The following is a 21,471-nucleotide window of genomic DNA, read 5'->3' on the forward strand; positions in this document are numbered from 1 at the left end:
TGGGGAGCTCTGAGGCACGGGAAGGGGAGCAGGAGGGCAGGGGGCCTGGAAGGTGAAGGGTGATGGGGGGAAGCCTCCAGGTGGGTCCGTTTATTCCCACTTTCACCAGAATACCTCTCAGTGGGATAAACATATCCTCGAATTCCCTTGATCTCTGTTCAGTACTTCTAGAAGAGAGCTACTTGACATTTTGGGAGAGAAAATACACAAATGAAAGGCATTATGGCATTATGGAGAGTGTGGGGTGGAGAAATCTCAGGGAACTTACAGTAGGTGCTTCCTTAATGTCAGAAATGAAGCCAGGTGGGGTGAGAAGTCATCCATCACTGTGTCTTCCTGTGGGGAAATGTGCCAGGCCCTCCCGGACAGAACAGGTTCTGCTCCAGGGAGAGGAGGGCTATGGGCTCGGCCCTTGCGTTCCCCTCATACCTGCCTCCTCCTTGGATGATGGGCGGGGAAGCCCCTTCCCCCTCACCTCGCCTCACCAGACAGCCTCGACTGTTTGCCTTTGCAGCCCCTGCAGCCTCTCATCCACTTGCCATCCTTGGCCTGCCCGCAGAGCAGATCCCTTCAGTCTGAGTAACAGACATCATCCTCTCCCTTTATGCTCAGGGGTGCTTCAATCTTCCAGAGGTGGTGAGGGGCAGCTATGGGCTGGGACACTGAGCCACGCATGGCCCTAGGGGCTGGGCAGGGTTCATTGTACCTGCCATGGGGTACTCGGCTGGGCCAAGGGTGGAGGCTGGCCTCCCATCACCCTGTGGCATAGGCCTTGGAACCCTTGACTAGGGTCCTGGAGAAGTGTCTTCAGCCTGGCCCACAGAGAAAGGAAACCCTTGGAGCTCCGAAGCCCTCTGACTCAGCAGCAGGCAGCCCACACCTGTGATGTCAGGGTCACATAAGAGGACGGTCTATGGGGTTTACACATGCGGAACCCCATGGACCATGATCATTCCCATAGGAGCATTTCCTGGAAGTGAACTTATCAGGCCAAACACTCTAGGTGCATCTGCCCGTCTGTTCCATCGTGAATCTGAGTGACAGTGGGAAAAATATTCTGTCTCTCTGATCACAGGAAAAATCCATCAAGGATGATGACAGCCAGGGTCTCACTGGGAGAGAAAGGAGTGACAAATATGGGGAAGGGAGAAACTGGAATTAACCCCATTTACAAAATCCATTTTCCTCCTCTGGAAAACAGAGATGACAATAGTAATCACCTCCTGGGGCTATTGTGTCCATGCACAGGAAAAGCTCCATCATTTATTTTGATCATTTTATCCTTTTTGGATGGCCCTCCACAAGAGTTGCGCTATCCATTGTCATGGTCACCTGCAGCATGAGAGCATCTCCTGAGTGCCAGAGCCCAAAGGCCCCTTCTGTCCTTGACCTTCCTTTCATACCACGTGAATCTTTTCCTCCTGGTTTTATATCATCACCGAAGTCGACTCTGGGGCTGCAAATTTATGAATTTATGAATATAAATAGGACAGACTTGCCATTCGTAATCCTGCTGACGCTTTCAAATGGTTCAGTGAAACATTGTTCACAGATGCATGAAAGATAAACTTTATGCCTGATTCGTGATAAATTAGGAGTAACTGGGTTCTACTGTTCTTCCCATGTCTATTTGTTCATTTGATAATAATATAATGATTGTAAGCCACCCTGAGCACTGTGCTGGGGGGTTGGGATAATCAACAAAGATCCATTCATTCGTTCATTTGCTCATTCATCCAGTGAGCAATTATTAAGTGCCCACCACAAGCCGAAAGCATCCACCCTGGGAGACAAAGGGGTGAGACGGGAGCCCAGGCAGGAGATGATGTAGAGGCAGCAGCAAAGTCTGTGGCAGAAGATTGGTTTCCAACAGAGGGATGATGAGAGCCAAGGTTCTCACCGCTGGAGGAAGGAGTTACAAATATGGAAAAGGAGAAGAGCAGATTCAACTCTGTTCACAAAATTCGCCAGTGCAGAACCACAGGGGCAAGACAGTGAGAACTTGCTTCAAATACTGGATTTTGTTGAAGAGGCACCAGGGCTAAAAATAAGTTCCTAACCCTGGCAAGCACCACCTAGGCCCACCCACCGGGAGCTCAGGACACTGAGCCTTGGGAAGACGGGTTGGGGGGCCAGGTGCTCTCTCCGGGCAGCGCCGGGCCTCATCCTGTGCTCCAGCTACTGGTGTCCCGGTCACCAAACTCTGCTCCTGCCTGGGAGGGAGGCGCGGAGGCTTACATGCCTCACCCGGCCTCCTCACATCTCCCCAGGGAACTCTTTGGCTCCACCCGGGTCTCCTGGGAACCCCCCCTCCTTATCTGTGCCCCAGGGAACAGGCAAGGAGGCAGCTCAGGGCGAAGGGCCTGGGCCAGGAAGCACCCTGGGATCCAGGCCTGCCGAAGGGCCTGGAAGGAAGCAGGATGGGGTGGCTGATGTGAGGGGAGTGGAGCCCAGAGGCTGTCCTGATGGAAGCCTCAGCCCACCCCACCTGGAGCTCCAGAGTGAAAATAGTCCACCATGGCCATCGGCTGGGGGGCCCAGGGCTAGCCTACTACCCCGCCGCCTCTAGTCACAGAATGTAGTAATACCTTCTCTGCAGCTGGGGCCATGTGGGGCAGAAGTCCCAGGTGCTGGGGTGAGGTGTGGCACTGTTCCCACAGCCTGACCCCCAGCCTGACCCCTCAAAGAGTCACTCACCGAGAGGCCCTGCAGAGAGTGGCTGAGGCCAGGGGCCCTGCTCGCAGGCAAACCAGGTTCCAAGTGCTGCTCGCAGGCCTCCAGTGCAGGCCTCCCTCAGTTACAAATAGGACAGCACAGTGCCAGAAAGGTGCTGTACACTGTAGTGTATTCTAGACTGTAAAGTGCTGTGCACAGTGCGGCTTTGCACGGTGAAGCATGTGGGCTGCTGTGGGGGGATCAGTCAGGAGCCTACTGATCTACCTCAGACTTGACTACTCTCGAAGCGCCGCTGAACACGGGTACTCTCTAAGGCAACTTTACTATTCCTGCCTTGACAAATATTTTCCAATACTTTGTTTTATTTTTAAAAAAACTGGAATAATTTAAGTATATAGTAAATCACCAAGACTTGTATGGAATAGAAATACAGAGGTGCTATGGTGTAGCAATTAGTTCGGAGCCCTGACTCAGGGGCTGGGCAGCTTGGGTTGGAATCCACTGCCATAATGTGGCAGCTGTGTGATCAGGAGGGAGTTACCTAACCTCTCTGTGCATTAGCTTCATTAGTTTTTATAAGGTAATGAGAAGAGTACACCCGCTCCACTGAGTTGTTAGCATACATAAATCTCTTCCTGGCATAAGGGAATAGATGAATAATTACTTTTTTAAAAAAGATTTTATTTATTAATTCATGAGAGACACACAGAGGCAGAGACAGAGGCAGAGGGAGAAGCAGGCTCCATGCAGAGAGCCTGATGTGGGACTCGATCCCGGGGCTCCAGGATCATACCCTGGGCCTAAGGCAGATGCTCAAGTGTTGAGCCACCCAGGAGTCCTGAATAATTGCTTTTATATCATGACTCCTACAAATACTCAAATACCCACCAAAGAGATTTTAAAAGTTGCTTATTTACCTCAGATTCCTTTGTTCATTTCCCTTATTTTGAAATAATATTTAACCTTGAAATAACTACAGAAAAAAAAAAAAAGAAATAACTACAGACTCACAAGAAGTCGCAAAAATAGTACAGAGGGGTCATGTATACCCTCTATCCTCTCCCCTCAGTGGTACATCTTATACAACTATAGTCCAACCTGGGAGCCTGACCACAGTCTGCATGGTACTATTAACTAGAGCACAGACTTTATTGAGATTTCACGCGTCCTTATATGCACTCGTTTATGTGTGTTTGTATGTGTGTGTAGGCGAAGCTCTATGCAGTTTTATCACACGTGTCAATTCATAGACTCGCCACCACGATCAAGTTATAAAAATCTTACATCACCATAAAGGAACTCTCTTGTGCTGTTTATCCTTATTTTTTATTCTTACTTATTTTAAGGAAATACAATGATTCGGGTGCAGTTGAACCCTGAAGCCAAGCCCCCTCTCCATCCTCGGTCCACAGAGGTCGCCACAATCCCTAAGGTATCACATATGCAGGTCTCCGAAAGAACTAATATCTGCCAAGTGCATCTTGTGCACCCAGCTCCATTGGACCTCGTTTACATGCAGGAATCTGTTCACCGCTCACTACAACCCGTTCCTATCTCTAGGGAGGAGGGAGGAACAGAGAGGTTAAGGTGCCAGGACAGGAACGCCCAGCCAGAAGTGCTGGTGCTGGGGCTTGAAGCGGCCTCCTCGGCCACTGCTCTGTACTGATACCTACGTGGCTTCTCGCCACACACGTCTTCCACTCACCGTGATGTCGAGAAGATTCATGCCCGTGGATATCTGCAGACATAACCCACTGTTAACTGCTCTGTAGTTTGCCCTTTTACGGTGACCCCACAGTTTGTACAGCCTAATGCTCCTCGAGGTGGATACCTTGCCACTGCCGCCCGCAACCCCCGCCCAGGTCTCCTGGGGCGCACCTGTCAGAGCTGCGCTGAGGTTTAGCTCCGTCTTGGGGTTGCTGAGCCTCTGAGTGTGACTTGTGGCTGCAACCTCAGAGGATGTTGCCAAGTCTCACAGTGTTTGCAACAATTTACATTCCCACCTGCCACAGCATGAGAACATGAGATGACACATCAGTATTAGTTGAATTTACTTTCTTCTGATCGCTAGTGAGGGTGCTGAGCATCTCTTGATTTTGTATGTTTTGGTTAAGAAATCCTTTCCCGCTCAGGGTCATGAAGGCACTTTCTTAATTTTGGTTCTGTTGTCTCAAAGTTTTATGTCTGGTAATTCTCCCAGTAGAGTTTGACTTTATACAGTTACCTATTGTGTAAGACACAAACATTTCCCCCACATACAGCCAATTTCCTAGTACTATTTACTGGGGGCATCGATCTTTCCCCTCTTCTCTGCAACAGCCCCTCTGCTGGATTGGGAGCTCCTGGGCGCGTCCAAGTCTGTTTCTGTCTCTCCATTGGCCTCTTCGCCTGATGCTATGCAAACACCGCAGAACCTGAGCACTTTACTGTAAATCTTGGTGTTGGGAGGGTAAGTTCTCTTTGTTCTCCAAAATGATTTCCTATGTGAGCTTCTGATTCAGCCTGTCGTGTCTCCCCTGAAGCTCTGTTGGGATTTTACACATTGTAATTGCCTCACATCTATAGATTAGCTGGAGGGATAATTGACAATTTGTAGATTATTGGTCCTTCCCACCCATTAGCATGTTCTAGTTTTCCCTTCATTCAGATTTTCTTTTATATCCTTCAATAATGTTTTATGATTTTCTCCTTAAAGATCTTGCACATAGTCAACTAGATTTATTTCTTGGTACCTTCTATCATTCCTTGGAACTTTGGGGTGAGGTGTAACTCTTCCTAGAACTCACTCACTTGTGAACTGCTGGGTTCTAGGCAAGTCCCTTAAATGGCACAATCCTTAGTTTCCTCATAAATAACCACGCCCCCATCATAGAGGAGGCACAAAGAGAGAATGAAGCAAAGAATGTGATGCCTTAAGACATCGTAAATATTCGATAACTGTTAGCTTGTCCTGGAGCTGGTACATATTTGGAGCTGTGTCTCTGAAAATGTGTACTTGTACATCAGCGACTGTGCTCAGAATACGATTGCCAGGCAGGAATGGATCAGAAGTGACAGCTTCTGACCTACAAGTATTTGGCAGACAACACTTTCCCCACCTCAAAAGTAAAGAGCATTAAATAAAGAACTTTCAAAATGTTTGGTAAAATGAAAATTTCTATTGAATCCCAAAGCAGGGATAATGAAAGTACATTTTTAAATCAATCTGCATAAGCTAACAGAAAACCAACTAAAAAAGAAAATTAATGGTAAAAATATTTATTTTTCTGTTAAAAATCTACAGCTACCTATTATCATCATGGTTGTTCTAGTTGTTTTCAGAGCAAGCATGTTGCAAGTGGTTTCATTTCATTTAAAGTTTTGTTTTAATAAAACAGTACGTGTTTTATTGTAAAGCACTTCAGACATTAGGGAAAAGTGCAAAGAAGTATAAAGTTTCCTGAATCATACTGCCAAAGTAGACCCAGTACTAACATTTTGGTCAAAATCCTTTTTTTATATTTCTTGAGGCCAATAAATGGGTTCATACGTATTTTCTGTTTTCTTTCAGCAAAGTGCTGTGGATGATCATTCCTTTAACTAGTTGCAGAATTACATCATTTTAGATCATTGCATCATATTCCATTTTATAGATTTGTGCTCATTTAACAAATCAATTCCCTATTTATGACTATTTGATCTTATAAAATAAAGCACGCTCCAATGAACCCCTGCAGCACACCTCCTTTTTGCTAATTTGTGACTGCCTCCATCAATAAATTCCTTGGGAGTGAGATTATCAGAATAAAAGGCTTGCTCATTTTGCATTTTGACACATATCGCAGCACTGCCTTCCTGAAAGGTTGAATCAATTAGCATTGCCATCAATGGCTCACGAGGGTGCCCATTTTCCAATAAGTTAAGTGGAATTGTCAATTTTCTTAATCTTTCCCTGTCTGGTGAGCGGGAAGCAAACCTCTCTTTGCATATGCATTTCTTTGATTAGCAGAGAAAGTAAACATCTTTTCATCTGTTTATTGGCTATTTGAATCTTCTTTTGTGGATTGCCTGTTTGGACAATGGTCTGGTTGTTCCATGAGAATCCTTCGTGTATCAACTTTGTGGGTCACGTGCTATAACAGCCCTTTGACTCTGGGCTTGGGCTTGGGCTTGGTCGTGTGGCTCCCTCCGGCCAATGGGAATGTTAGTAGCTGGGATTCAGGCATAGGTTTTATTTTTTTATTTATTTATTTTTTATTGGAGTTCAATTTGCCAACATTTAGCATAATACCCAGTGCTCATCCCGCCAAGTGCCCCCCTCAGTGCCCGTCACCTGGTCACCCCTACCCTCTACCCACCTCCCTTTCCACTACCCCTTGTTCATTTCCCAGAGTTAGGTGTCTCTCATGTTTTGTCACCCTCACAGATATGTTCACTCATTGTCTTTCCTTTCCCTTTATTCCCTTTCACTAATTTTTACATTCCCCAAATGAATGAGACCATATAATGTTTGTCCTTTTCCGACTGACTTATTTCACTCAGCATAATAGGCATAGGTTTTAAATGCATGTGGCAGAGCTTGCCCTCCTGCGCTTCTGCTGACCCCATGAGAAGATGATGCTCTGGCTGGCCGGCTGGTGTCAGGGGAATGAGATGCTCGTGGAGCCGACCTGATGGGAACCTGTGTTCTGGAGCCAAGCCTGGCCCAGCCTAGCCAAGATCAACAGAACCATAGCTGCTGCTCCATAGACATGGTGAAAGCAATGATGCTGTTTTAAGCCATCAAGTTCAAGTTGGTCTGTTTGGGATGTGGTGTGAAGAAGATGATTATGGAGCGATTTCTAGGGTCTCCTCCAATACTAAGATTCTGGGCTCTGATGTAAGATTTGGTGGTGAGAGGGCAGGAGAGTATTCCAGAAGGAAAGCCCAGCACAGATGTGCAAAGAAGGGAGGCAGGTGGCACAGGTATGTCCCACTGGAGCAGGTGGTCTGAGATGTGCCGGGGGTGCCAGTCAGGGTAGAGGGCTGGTGCTGGGGTGCTGAGGCCCGGGCTCCTCAGGAAGCTCTACTTGTTCACTCCCACCTGCTCCTTACCCCCTTTCAAATTGCCCTCTGGCCCCACCATGCTGCCAAGGCTGCCTTCCCAATTATGACTTCTCATCCCCAATCCTCACTTTGGCCCACAGCCTCCTAGAGCCTGATGCCTCTTCCCAACCTTCCGTCCTGGCTTCTGTGTCCCCCACTCTCCTGACCCTCTGAGGGGCTGAGATCCCAAGGGAGGACTTGGGTACGGAGGTCAGGGCTCCAGGCCAAGCAGGCACAGGGCACTGGAAGCAAGCAACATCTTATTACTGCCAGGAAGTGGATGAGAGCTTTGAACAAACTCTGAGGGACCCAGAGCCAGGCTCCAAACACCATTGGATACTATGCTTCCGTGTCCACACAGCTCCAGCTTGCTCATTCTGGCACAACTATTCTGTGCCTGCGGCGACAACAGCCGGTCGGAGCAGGCGCCTGAACCCCGCTGCCAACTTCCGGCAGAGGCGCAGCCCGCGTGGCCCTTCTGTTCAGCGCACGACAGTCTCCAACATGCCCTTTCTGCATAGACCTGTCCCTCCCCCTTTGCTCGGGCACTGGCCCCTCTCACCACCACCCTCTCCCACTTCCTATGGTCCTGGTCTCCCGGCACATCCTGCCCCCCCACCTGTGGTTTGAGGGGTGCTCCCTTGTCCAGCTTGCAAATAGCCTTTGCCTTGGAGCACAAGTTGGCCTGAAGGACGCTCTCACTGTTCCTCTAAGCTCCACCTGCGTGGACTTGGAAACTGTCCCTCGAGCATCTTTACACTCCTGTGCTCATCCCCTGGGTACCAGTCCTGTGTCCTCCCCGCACAGGAAGCCCCAGACCCCTAGGGATGAGCCCTTATGACAAGACACCCAGGGTTTATTGTCGCTGGTATTTCCCTTCGGAGGTGATATGAGGTGGAGGGTGCATGCTCAAGGAGAAAGGGGATGAACTTGGCAGCAGACATACTTGGCTTTGAATTCTGGCTCTGTCACTTGCTGGTTATGAAGAAGTCACTCCCAGGCTGCTGGTCTCTCTCTTTCTCTCTCAAACACACACACACACACACACACACACACACACTACACAGTGTCTGACACACAATTCACTGAATTAGCCCACCTCCCCATAGGAGCCAGTCCTACTTTGATTTTTAGCATTTCTCCAATTTTCCTATTTTAGTCAAACCATCTGCGTTCCTTGCCGATAGCTGGCTCAAAGTTGACTTCGATGCTGAACTCCTAGCCACAAAACATGTGCCCATTAAATGTAGGCTGACGTAGTAGAACATGGTGAAATTCTTTGAAAACTGCGTATGTGTGTGCGTGCGTGTGTTCTCTTCCTCAGCAACGTTGTGCACACCCCACATCTTCATGTCCCTCGTCCTCACCACATTTGTTACTATCACTTGATTCTTTTCCATTTTGACTTGAGTGATTTTCTGAAGCTGATTCTCCATTTCCCTGGTGGAATTTCCAGTTATGATTTATCCTTTGGTTGGTTTTTATGTGGACATTCATCTCTGTAATGTTTTCATTGTTTCATTTCTCTCCTACCACGGAGGCCAGCTCATTGTTCTTCTCTCATTTTATGACTTCCGTTGATAATCTCCTTTGATCCTTGACTCTTTCAGTTTTAGTTTTAGTTTTGTTTGGTAGTTAGTCATCCCACTCTGGTTCTTGGGTAATCCCTCTTAGGAGGCAAGCTCTTCTATTCTTTGCTCATGTCCCATTTTTCTTACTAGCGGCGAGGCACTCCTGTGCAGGGGTCCTGCGTTGCTGCTCGCTGCTCATTCCTCATTTTGAGTGGGGAGGCCATTTATTAGGGGGGCGGGCAAGGAGCTGAGTAGTTCTTAAGTTCTATTTGGGCTCATCATCTCAAATACCTGCAGAGTAAATGCATCATTTCCTTTGCCCTGAAGGCCTATCTCAGTTTCCAGGGCTGGGAGGTGGATGCGCTCCCAGAAAGCCCATTAGGTGTCCAGTTCAGGTGTCCTCTCTCCTGCCTCCTCCAGGCCTGTTTCCTAGGGGGGCCAGGGGGCCAGGGCTGGAGAATGTCAATGGCTTGTCAGCCTGGTGCTGCCTTGGCTCATCACCCTGCCATGCTGACTTGCAGAATTGAGTCCCATGAACTCACCTGTCCTCTCTCTGATCAGAATGTTCACTGCCAGGCCTTCAAGGACTGTGAAGGTTAGATTTCAGCTTTCCTGACTAGTGAACAATGCGGTCCTGTGAGTGGATTGGACTGGAGGCTGTGTAGTCACCCTTACTCTACATTTCCACCCCCAGCCCTGGTGGCTCCTCTCAGCACAGACCCAGAGTCTGACCCCTGTCACCCTCAGCCCTGCACCACCTGGGTCCACGCCACCATCATTCTCTCCCGCATTACAGCAATAGCCCCCTGCCTGATCCCCTTGCTTCCCCCTCACCCATGCATTCTTCTCCAACCTGCAAACGGGGGTCCTTGGGGTACCCGTATGGCTCAGTCAGTTGAGCATCTGACTCTTGATCTCAGATCAGGTCTTGATCTCAGGGTGGTGAGTTTGAGCTCTACTTGAAAAAATGGGAGGTCCACATCCTACTCTGCGTGGAGCCCAAAGGTGCCCAGTGTCCCGTGAGGCCCTCCATGGTCTGCACGACCCCCCCACCTCTGCAGCCGTCCCTCTGCCTTGCCCTCTGCACCTGTACACTGGCCATTCCTCTGCCTGGAATGTTCTACACAACAACACACGGGGAGGCTTATGCAGCGGACATTTACTATCTCACAGTCCCCGAGGCCACAAGCCTGAGGTCAAGGTGCTGCCAAGTTTGGCTCCTCATGGGGCAGCGAGGGGGGAGTCTGTGTCAGCCTTTCCTCTCCCCCAAAAGGTGCTCAGCAACCTCTGGTGTCCTTTGGTTTGCAGGCGTGACCCCTCCACGTCTGTCCTCGTCCTCCCATGGTGCTTGCCCTGTGGGGGTCTGTCTCAGAGCTGCCCTTTCTGTGCAGACACCAGTCTCAGTGGGCTGAGGCCAGGTCTGAGGACCTCATTTACTTGATGCCCCCATTAAAGAACCTCTTTCCAAATGAGGCCACATTCTGAGGTGCTGAGGGGGTTAGGACTCCAACGCAAGTATGGATTTGGGGGAGACACCACTCAACCCCATAGCAGTCAGCTTGTCAGCGAGACATAGGCTTCCCCCCCAATTTAAAGCTGCAAAACTGGCCTTACCCCCTGGTAGCCCTCGGGTCTACTTGGATCATGAAAGATGGAGGGCTTTTCCCTCCAATTCTTCATTTGCTTTTTTGTTGTTTTCACGGAGTTTCCCATCCTACGTCAAACTAAAACAAACATTGCCCACATCTCTCAGGGTATTTTCTTCCACTGCCCAGGGGCCCTCGTCCCTGAGGCCGGCCCAGCCAGTAAGGACTCCCCAGGGGGATGAGTCCAGGTACCGGGTGGCCCTGACCAAGGGCTCGAGCTGGAAAGCAGTGTCTTCAAAGCTGACAGAGGCCACGCACGGACTCTGATGACACCAACCCCAGCCCAGATGCAGAGACACTCACTCGCCCACTTGGTCCACCTCTGACAGCTTTCTTTCCTCCCTAAACCGTGTCGACTGATTGACCTCATGAAAATACCTTTGTTCCCTGGCTGAGGAGTGAGACATGGAGTATCCCTACAAATCTATCTTGAAATCCTTCTGGCCTTCGGCTGTCAGTCTGCAGCTGGCCGAGCCATGACTGCCTGCGGGTATTATCACGGAGAACACTGGGCCCAGCACGCTGGCAGCATCTTCTCTCCCCTGGGCACTGTGAGGTCTCCCCTCCAGCCTCACCACGGCCTGGCCACCCCTTATGTCCCTGTCTGGGCCCATTAGGTGACCAACCTGCTCAGCACCTCATCACATGAGTCATTATGACGTCCCATGGGTACCTCCAACTGCACTCATTGTGGCAGGTATGAGGCTGTGGTTCTGCGTGAAGAGCAACGGTGGGCGGGGAGGGGGATATGCCCAGGCTCCAGGCCCCAGGAAATATAGAAGAAAGAGAAGTCAAACAGACATGGTCAACATCATACTCAAGACCTCCTGTCTCTTTCTCCAGATCAGCAAAGCCCCAAACAGTCCCAGAACCTGCTCACCTCCACTGCTGCTAGCCTGGAGTCTGCCCTCGGCCCCCTACCTGGCCCCCTGCTTCCTCCCTGCCCCCAGAATCTGCTCATCTCTGCCCGACAGCCCAGGGGTCAGACCACCTCCCACCCCGTGAGAGCCCGGAGACACAGGTGGCTTCCCCAGAGGCTAAAGAAGCTTAAGCATCAGAAAGCCTCACCCACTGCACCTCTTCTGAGGCCCTGGTTGGGCCCCAAGCAATGTGGTTAATAAGCATTGTCAATTCTAAGATTAATTAGGATTATAACTGTGAGGAAAACTGGCTGTGCCCTGAAAGCTTACTGCTCATGTATAAAAGAATCTTGACAGGTTCCCCAAATTTGACAAGAATCCTGAAAATTTGCATGACATAATCCATAGCGAGATGTGAAGGTGAGAAAAACTTTAATTCTGTCAATGTAGAAAGCCATTATGCTCAGGTTCTGGGAGGAAAAACCTGATTTAACTTTCTAGTCTCTCCACAGAAAATGATATTACAAAATCATTGTCTTATGAAAAAGAGAATAAAGGGAACGAACGCAGCCCAAACAATTCAAGGGGGTGGGGTGGGGGGAAGCTGTGAGGGTGTGCCTGGATGCTAAGTAAAAATACAGGGGCATTTCCCTACATTTTTGTGATATTTGCGCTAATTGTTGGCTTTCAAAATCTGCAATTTATTGTGATTTCTTTTCTCATTCTAAATAGATGTTAAACTGCATAGCTAATTTCGATTCCTAATTCTGTGCCTTTTTCTGAAAGAGGATGCTGCAAACAGTACAGTTTTCAGACCCATGAGGCCACTGCCTTCCAGGGCTTGTCACCACACTTGGAATAAAACGTAATCTCCTTCCCATGGTCTGCAAGGTCTCCCTGATCCTTCCCTGCCCACTGCCTCCCCCTCAGCCCTCACCCCGACGCAGACAAGTTTTCCTTCTCCCCTTCCTCAGACTGCTGGGCTTGGTCCCATCTTGGTGAATTTGCCTTTGCTCTATTTCTTGCCCGGAACCTCTTTCTCAAACTTTCTTTTCTGATCATTCAGAGCTCAGCTCAAGGCCACCTCCTCTGAGAAGGCCTCAGGGATAATCCTACCTTTTCCCACCCACCCCAAGGTCCACCCCGGTCACTGCTGCACCTCTCAGCTTTGTTTATTTATCTGAATGTATAATGTTCTCTCTTCAGTACCTGTCCCCTCCTCCTCTTCCCCTGGAAGTCAAGGCCCCAGCAGCCATTCCCTCCCGGGGCTGTGCCTTTCTTATCATCACAGTGTCTTCAGTACCTACAACAGTGTCCGGTACACAGTTAACGCTATGAGTCAATATTCTGTTGGTTGTAGTTTGAATTGACATCCTTCTGGAAGGTGTGTTGGCAATAAGCCCTGAGAGCCTTAAAGGGTGCAAACCCAGCGATCTTACTTCTAGAAATTAGTCCCAAAGCAATCATCAGGGAGGTACACAGGGTAGTTAAGAGTTTTATATATAATCAGTCAAGGGCTGATTATATAATCAGTCAGATCTGAATTTTTGTCTCAACTCCACCAATTACAGACCTGCAGTGTGACCCTGAGCAAATTCCTATCGTCTCTGTGCCCTGGGTTTGTCACCTATAATCATACCTACTGGAGAGGCAAACTTGAGGCTCCCTTGAGGTCATGCATGGAAAGCGCTCAGCACAGAGACAGGTGTATGAGAAAGCTCAGTTGATCATTACTGCATTCCATGATGTTCACGATTGTGTCGTTTGTAATGGAATACAATCTGGAAGAGCCTAAATATCTAACCATAGGGGATTGCCTACATAAGTAGCATTACATCTTTAGAGTAAATTATTGTACATCTATGAAAAGCCTGTTTCTAAAGAATATTTAATAATGCAAGTGAAAACCTCACAGAATGAGATTAGGTTGAAAAGAAAGGCGGGATAAGAGCCAAATAAAACGGGTTGCTACTTTTGTATGCTGATGTTTATTTGAGTGTGCAGATGGATGTGTATCCTTCAAGGAAATGTGGCAAAATTTTAACAGGCCATCTGTAGATACTGGAATTGGTGTAATTTTAAATTTCCTTTCATACATATTATGCTTTTAAAAGAATTACTTAAAATCAGTGGAGGAATGATGTTATTTTAAACCTGCACGCAGTGTGTTCAACTGTCTCACAGCATGACCTGACCAGAGCAACCATTCATGGATGCTAGATGGTAGGTTCCTATTCTTTACCCCTCCCTGTACCTGGGCCCTTCACCACATGGCTGTGTGGTTTGTCTCACAGAAGGCAAAGGGAACCTCAGGACCTCTTGACATTGGACTTGGCCCATCACTTCCTTCACCCAATGAAATGTGGGCAGGGCTACCTCTGCCGTTGCCATGAGAAGATGCTGCCCTTGTATCCAAAGCCTGTAGCATAGAACTTCCCAGCTAACCTGCAAATGTGTGAGAAACGCATGCTTCTTATTGCATGTCACTCAGATTTTGTGGTTGTTTGTTACACAGCAGTAGCTGACTGATGTAGCGTGATAGAGAAGCATCACATGCACTCAATCAAGAGGATGTCCTTATTTTCTCAGGAAGGTATAGCTGGACTGGAGTGATAAGAAAGCCAAAATTGAAGACATGTTTCAATCAACAACTAATTCTCAAGGATGTCAAAGGCAAAAGAAATCCTGACCTTCCGCCAGTGATCTCAGTTCATGCTTAGACACTGTGAATATCCAATATTTAAAGTCACAAAAGGTTGTGATCTCCTTGTCTTTAGATATCATCCAGTCCCGTGGACAACAAAATACTAGCCTTCATGTTAAGAATATTTTCTTTCTCTCAGAAAAATTATACATGTTCATTATAGACAATATGGGTAAGTAAAATGGAAGAAAGAAAAACCATTTATAATGCCACCACCAAAAATAGCTTGTCAAATATGTGTTTATATGTTTATATTTTTTCCACAAAGAAGGAGGGCATACTATTCATTCTGTTCTAGAATTTTCTGATTACATCTACTTCCATGTCACAACATTTTCCCTTGCCTTTTACATATTCTACACAATGATTCTCAATTGTGGGATCATTGCCCCTACTTTTCCACTGATTGGATGAACCATACATAATTTTACCCAATTCCTGTGGTAACACGTGTAAATTATACCCAGTTTTAGCTATCATAAGCAACATCCTCAATGAAAAGGCTCTCCACGTACATCTATGTTTCCAATGGTGGGATTTTGGGGAGGCCTTGGAGGACTTCCCATGTATTTATGAGGTGTCCCATCTTCCAGGGTCATTGTCCTCATCTGTCTAATGACAGGGATTTGAAATCAGAGAGCCATATGATCATCTGCCCCAGTCATGGGCTTCCTGTTGAGTCCAAACACCTCTGGGAATAAAATACCCCTGGTACCAACACCATCTAAAGTACCTTAGCTCGACCACATCAGATCTTCTGAGCAGATGAGCAGGACCCTAAGAGAAGAGGGAAAGCCAGGTTATGAGGGCACCAAAGATCTCATTTCACCCTCAAGTGACCCCATGTGGTGTGTCCTCTTGCTACAGTCTTATTTGACAAATAAGGACACTAATCCCAAGGGGGCCCTGAGGCCAGCTCTGCATCTGGACCAACTTTACAGCCAAGAGCCCTGGAGCTGGGGCTCTCTGCCCCCCAACTGTGATTCCTGCAGGGAGACAACGTGTTGACCATCTGTTGTCTCCTTCCCTTTGCTTGTGTGGACCTTTGTCTCAGGTCCACTGGCCAGTCCTGTGACTCTGCCTCATTCTTGTGTGATGTGTAGAGGGAGGGTCTGGGCCCTGCTGCAATCAGGAGCCTGGTTCTACTATTAATCCACTGGGTCTCCTAGGACATCATTTCACCTTTCCAGGAGTGGCCGAGACCATCCACCTGTTCACCAGAAAGGTTCTTCTTCTCCCTGGACACATAGCAGGACTCCACTTCCAGGGCCCCTCTGCAGGTCGGTGGAACCACATGACCATACCCCAGACAAAAGATGGTGAGCAAAAGTGATATACATCACATCCACTTCAGGCCTTTGAGGATCTCCCATGAGCTCCTTACCTTTTAGCCTACCTGATGCAGCAGAGGACCACCTGCCCTCTGGTGCATAGCAGCTTGCTTCACTGAAGCACCCAAACCAAGGAGGCATTCAGAGAGTAGGAGAGCAAGACAGAAACTGAGTACTGACTGGCGGGTGTCTCCCCCAAGGAGCTATCTCGGACCCAGCCTCCTGCCATCGTACAGCACCCATCAAGAACACTTGTTCTGAAGTTCACATGCAACTTTTGCTGTATAGGAACCATTATATTTTTTGGAGCTGGTCTGTTAGGGCAGTTAGCTCTACCTTAGGTAATTCTCAGAATCCACTGAGTACGGACTTTGTGCAGGACTGACCCCATGCTCCACGTCACACATATCTGTCCTGGCGACCCCCACGAGAGACTACAGCCTCAGGATTATTATTCTCATTTTTCCAGAGCAGCAAGTGACCTGGGATTCAAGCTTCTGTGCCACAGATCCCACAGTGGCACAGATTTCAGGTTCTGGAGGACCTGACACTCCGGGATCCTGCTGGTGCATGAGGCATACCAGGTGAGCAGTGAGGTGAGCGCACAGACCTGGGGCCAGGCCCTCACCTCAGAGAAGGGCTTGGCTTACCTCTGCCTCAGTTTCCTCATCTATCCAATGGTGGCTAAAGTCCCCACATAGGGTCTTTCAGGAGTGAAGTGAGATCCTGATCGTAAAGCACTCGGCAGTGCGAGCAGCTCTCAGGTTTGGCGCCCATTGCATCCTTACCTGAAGCAGGTGCCCCCCTGCACTGGCCCTCCCCTGGCACGGCCAGGCTTTCCCCACCCCGGCCCTCTTGCTTTTCCCGACTCATCCTGAAGGATAAGTTTTCCTCACCTCCACAGGAGTGCTCCAAAGCTCCGCTTTGCTGGAGGGACTGGGACGCCTCACTGCTCGTCACAGTTCTCAGGAAGCCGGGGCTCTCTCAATTATTTATTAGACAGACTTTTTCCATCAAAGGGCCTGAAATTCTGAAAACTTTTCCCTCTGTCACCTGCTGAGAGAGTTGCAGGGTCCTACCAAATTAGTGAGCCCAGGAGAGACATGAGTGTCTGCTGCCCCCAATGGGAAGCCTGGCTGGGTTGATCTAAAATAAGAGACGAAGGCTGACCTGGTTTGGGGCTGGTTATTTGGGGCCGGCTTTCGGGGGCTGCTCCCCAGGGTGCAGGAGCAGCGGGAGGTCCTCTGGATGGTTGGGGTGAGGACAGGAAACCAAAAAGGGATGCAGCCAGATGGGGCAAGTCTACACAGGCCTTCAGCGAGAGCCCAAGCAGGCCTTGCTGGCTTGTGGCATTCTAGAGCTGGAAGGGGCCTGGTGGCGAGGGGGCCAGACAGCCTCGAGGACCATAACTGGCTTGCTGCCAGGACCCCTCCAGCCTCACACTGAAGCCCACCAGCTACGATGCTAGTTGTCGCACCATGTTGTGCACCTGTCCCGGCCTGGAGCCCTTTTGTCTATGTCTCTCCTGGCTCCCCCACCTGGTGACTTGTCAGCACTCCTCAGTGTCCCTCAAGTGTCACCACCTGGCTGAGGTCCTCTCTGCTCCCACCAGGTGGAGCTAACTACTCCATCATCCTGGCTCCAGGGCAAGCTCATTGGCCCCTCAGGACCAGGGCACAAGATGCCCTTGCCTGGCACCTGGCTGGCCATCCCTCTGACATTCACATGTCCGTTCCTCCTCCTCCTCCTTCAGGCCTCAAGCACGAAGATAGAAAAGACTCAAAGACCTTCACTGACGTGCCCACCCCGTGCACGCTGCCGGCCCCGCCCAGAGCCAGGTTCCACCGTCACCCTGTGGCGCCTTCCTCCCAGCGCCCTCCCGCCTGGCACACTCCCGTCCTGTGTCGTCCCCCTGTCCTTCCTGCCTCCCCGCTCCAGACACAGGCCCCTCGCTGGTCACCGCTACACCCCAACATCCCGGCACCCCCCGTGGGCCCGCGCCTAGCAGACTCTCAGGAAGCCTGGTGGCAGGAGCGGCCGAGGGGGCCCTCCTCTGGCGTCACACGTTTTCTCCCGGGGACGGGCCCCTGTCCCCAGCAGCAGCAGGAGCTGGGCGCTTCCATCCACCCTCCCCCGCGGCAGGAGGAGCCCCCAGGCCTGCATTGCGGCCCCCCCACACCCCCTCCAGCCTCCTAATAGCAGCTGCGTTTTGAGAATTTGGAGAAGGAGCCTTAAGCCCCGCCAAGTGGATAAATCGCGTGGATAAATGGCCAAGCACGGATTTGCACAGCAGCCTGCGACAGACGCATCTTCAGGGGCGCTCGGGCAGGAGCCGGTGCTTTGGGCAAAGGGCGCCCTGGTGGGAGAGGCCGAGGCCTCCTCAGGACTCCAACGAGGGCGGGGCCGGGGGTTTGAGCCCAGCTGCGTGCACCCCGCGCTGCCTGTCCCGGGGCTCCCAGGGAAGCGGCCCGCACCGGCCCGGGGTGTCCAGGTGCGTCCTCCTGCTTACCTCCCTCCTGCCCACACGCGACCTCAGAGGACACAGGGCAGGTCTGTCCCCGGGAGCCTGGGCTGCGCACAGCAGGTCCGTCGTCACTGCTGGGCCCTCTCCTGCCTGCAGCTCCACGAGATCAGCGGGGTTCCGGGGGGTCCTTGGTGCGTCCCACGAGCTCACGGGGCTGGGGTGCTGGGGCTCGGGCTTGGGCTGTTGCTCAGTCAGGAAAGAAGGGCTCCCTCACCGTCAGGTTGAGAGGGGCTTGGTGGCAGTCCGCTGGGGACACCTGGGCGCCTGAAGGGGGAGCGGGGACAGATACGGGAGGCAGTGACTCGGGGGTGGGTCCTAGGAGTGCGGTGAACGCCCAGATCTCTGTGGGTGGACGGGGCTCAGCCACGCGGAGCACCTGCTGGTGGCCAGGCACAGCACCTGCCTGACATTTGTCACCTCACTCAGCCGGTGAGGCAGGTGGAGCCCATTGCCCACATGAAGAAAGTAAGATCTCAGAGAGGGTGAGCCATTTGTCCAGCGTCCCACAGCCAATCCCTCCTCCACACAATACTGGCCAGCTGGGAAAAGACGGCTCAGCTTCCCTGGCCTTTGCCACCAGAGACCCCAGGGCTGGAGAGAGGGGGCACAGGTCAGGACCAGGGACCCCAGCTGGGCCTCTCCCTGGGAGACATGCATCACTGCACCACCCACGTACCTCCCCACACCAGTAGGGTGCGAAGGTCCTGGAACACCCAGATGGAGACAGAGCATGAAGAGTACATCAGCTGGTTCAGTCCTTATGTTAGCGCCCTGCCCCGTAGAGTCACAGGATGCTCAGAACCGCAGGACTTCATTGGTTGCCTGATTTCCCTTCCCTAAGACTCAGAGTGGCTCCGGGGTCCCACTCACTCCCCCCACCTTGTTCTTCTCACTGAAATTCAAAGAAAACCCAACCCTTTTCTTGGACTACCCGTCAGTGTGTTGGCAGGGAACAGACATGAGGTTATTGAAGGGAGTTTGATGGAGGGATGGTCCCCAAGGTGTGGACAGGATACAGGAAACCGGGAGGGGCTGGCGGGGCACCTGGGAGCCAGCAGCAGTGAGGACCTGGGTCCATCCCCAACCTGATGTGGCCAGAGGAGGGAGCGGTTACCAGCCCCAGAGAGAGCAGCAGCCAGGGGACAGGGGTTGCCCAATGGATGGAGCTGGGGCCCTGGTGGAGCTGCAGCCACTGCCAACTGTGGCTTGGAGGAGGGAGCCCAGGAGTGAGCACCTGCCCTCACCCCCACCCCCTGCCCTGGGTCTCCTCTGCTGCCTCCAGGACCCGATAGAAGCCAGAGCCAGGAGGGTGCTGGGCCTCATCCTTGCGCCCCTGCAGGGTCTCCAGGCACAGAGCAAGGGAGGTGGCGAGGTGGGTCTGGAGGGCAAGAGCATGCTGAGTCCTCCCTCATCCTATGGGCAGGGACCAGGAGCTCCATTTTATAGAGGAGGAGAGTGCACCTCTGAGAAAATAGGGCTCCCAGGGATGCAGTTGGGACAGCCCCAGAGCCTTCCTGCTTCCTCAGCCTGCCCAGGTCCCTCCAGACAGAAGCTCCAGTGGCTTCCACTACAGGCAACAGGGGCCTGATACAGCTCAAGGCGCCGCTGCCACCAGTGACTGTGCAGCTGCCTACATATCTTTAACCAAAACAGAACTTCCAGAAGCTGAGGCTGAGTCCATGAATGAGCCCACGGCTTGAGCTGGAAGCTGAGTGTCCTCCTGTTGGGAGCACACCTGGAGGAGAGACTCGAGGTTCTGATGGGCAGTGGAGACACTGCATCTCCTAAAAAAGCAGGGGTGAGGGTGAGACACAGCGGAGCCCCCACCTCGCAGAGCCCACCCGGTGCTGGATGGGTGCAGACCCTTCTAGGAGAGCTCCTATCACAGCTGAGCCTGCACCTGATGGAGCCAGAAGGGCACACCAAGTACCAGTATCGTTGGGAGCGGTCACACGTTAGTTCTCATCCATGGGTCTCCCCGAGGTTCCTGAAAGGCCCCCGGAGGTTCTCTGATAGGAAGCCAGTCTCACTGGAGAGCCCTGCACTGACCGAGGCCTGGGCACGGGGGTCTCTGCCCTTCCTATTGCTGGGTACCCTCTGGACAGCCACTGCTCCTCTCTGAGGAACCTCTAAGAAGGCCTCGCTGGGTCCCCACTTGGAGCTACCCCCCCCACCCCCATTAGATTTAGAGAACCAGGTTCTCTCTTGGTTGGTCCCTGCCAGTGGGGACTGAAGCAGAGACGTCACAATACTGCTGGGGGTGGGAGTCTAATTTGCCTGTAGACTCAGTGACTCACGCCACTGCAGATCTGCCCCTTGGCCACCTCTCGGGCCCAGGGTGCATCCTTTGGGAGCACTGACCCTTAGGGCCACCTCAGGGTCTCAGACCTGGGTAAGAGGGGAGGCATGTACCTGAAGCCGTGCGTATCTGGGCAGAGAATCCCAGGGTCTCAGAGTGAGGTCTAGAGGGGCCCACGGTCACCCTTCCCTTGGTCCTGCAGAGCCCCCCTGGGTGGGTGGAGAGCAGTGGGGGAGACCCCGGGGGAGGCAGGCCCTCTGTAGCATAGGGGTCTCTCCTGCCCTGGCTGAAGGGCCGTTTTGCCCTAAATGTTGTTCACCTCCTTCTCCAACCCCTGTCCCAAGCTGGAAGACCCAAACAAGCCTGCACGGTGGGCACCCCCCATCCCTGCCCTGAGCTGCCCGCCTGCATCCATCCCTCCTCCTCCGCTTGGCCCCACCGAGTCAGCCGGCCCTGCCCACCCCTTGGCCCACCTCCCAGGCGCCTGCCCCCTCCCCTTGGCTCTGCTCCACCTAGAGCTTGAATCTGATTGAATCCCCTACACACCTGTTTTCCCTGTGTGCCAACCCCTCGCCTCTCCGGTGCTGCTCCTGAGCAGCTCACAGCAGTTAGAGGGAGGAAAAAAAAGGAAAAGCACTTGGGCTTCCCCAGACAGACAGTGAGTGTCTGAGAGGTTGAGTGCTGAAAGCACTTCATCTGCTGTCTACACTGCGAAGCTGCTGATGGGTCAGGCCTCCCTTATCTTCCTGAGGTGAAGTGAGAGGCAGGGGGAGGGGGGTGCTCCATTCCCCACCTG

The sequence above is a fragment of the Canis lupus genome, chromosome 2 (assembly GCF_003254725.2).
Source record: "Canis lupus dingo isolate Sandy chromosome 2, ASM325472v2, whole genome shotgun sequence".
Classification (NCBI taxonomy): domain Eukaryota; kingdom Metazoa; phylum Chordata; class Mammalia; order Carnivora; family Canidae; genus Canis; species Canis lupus.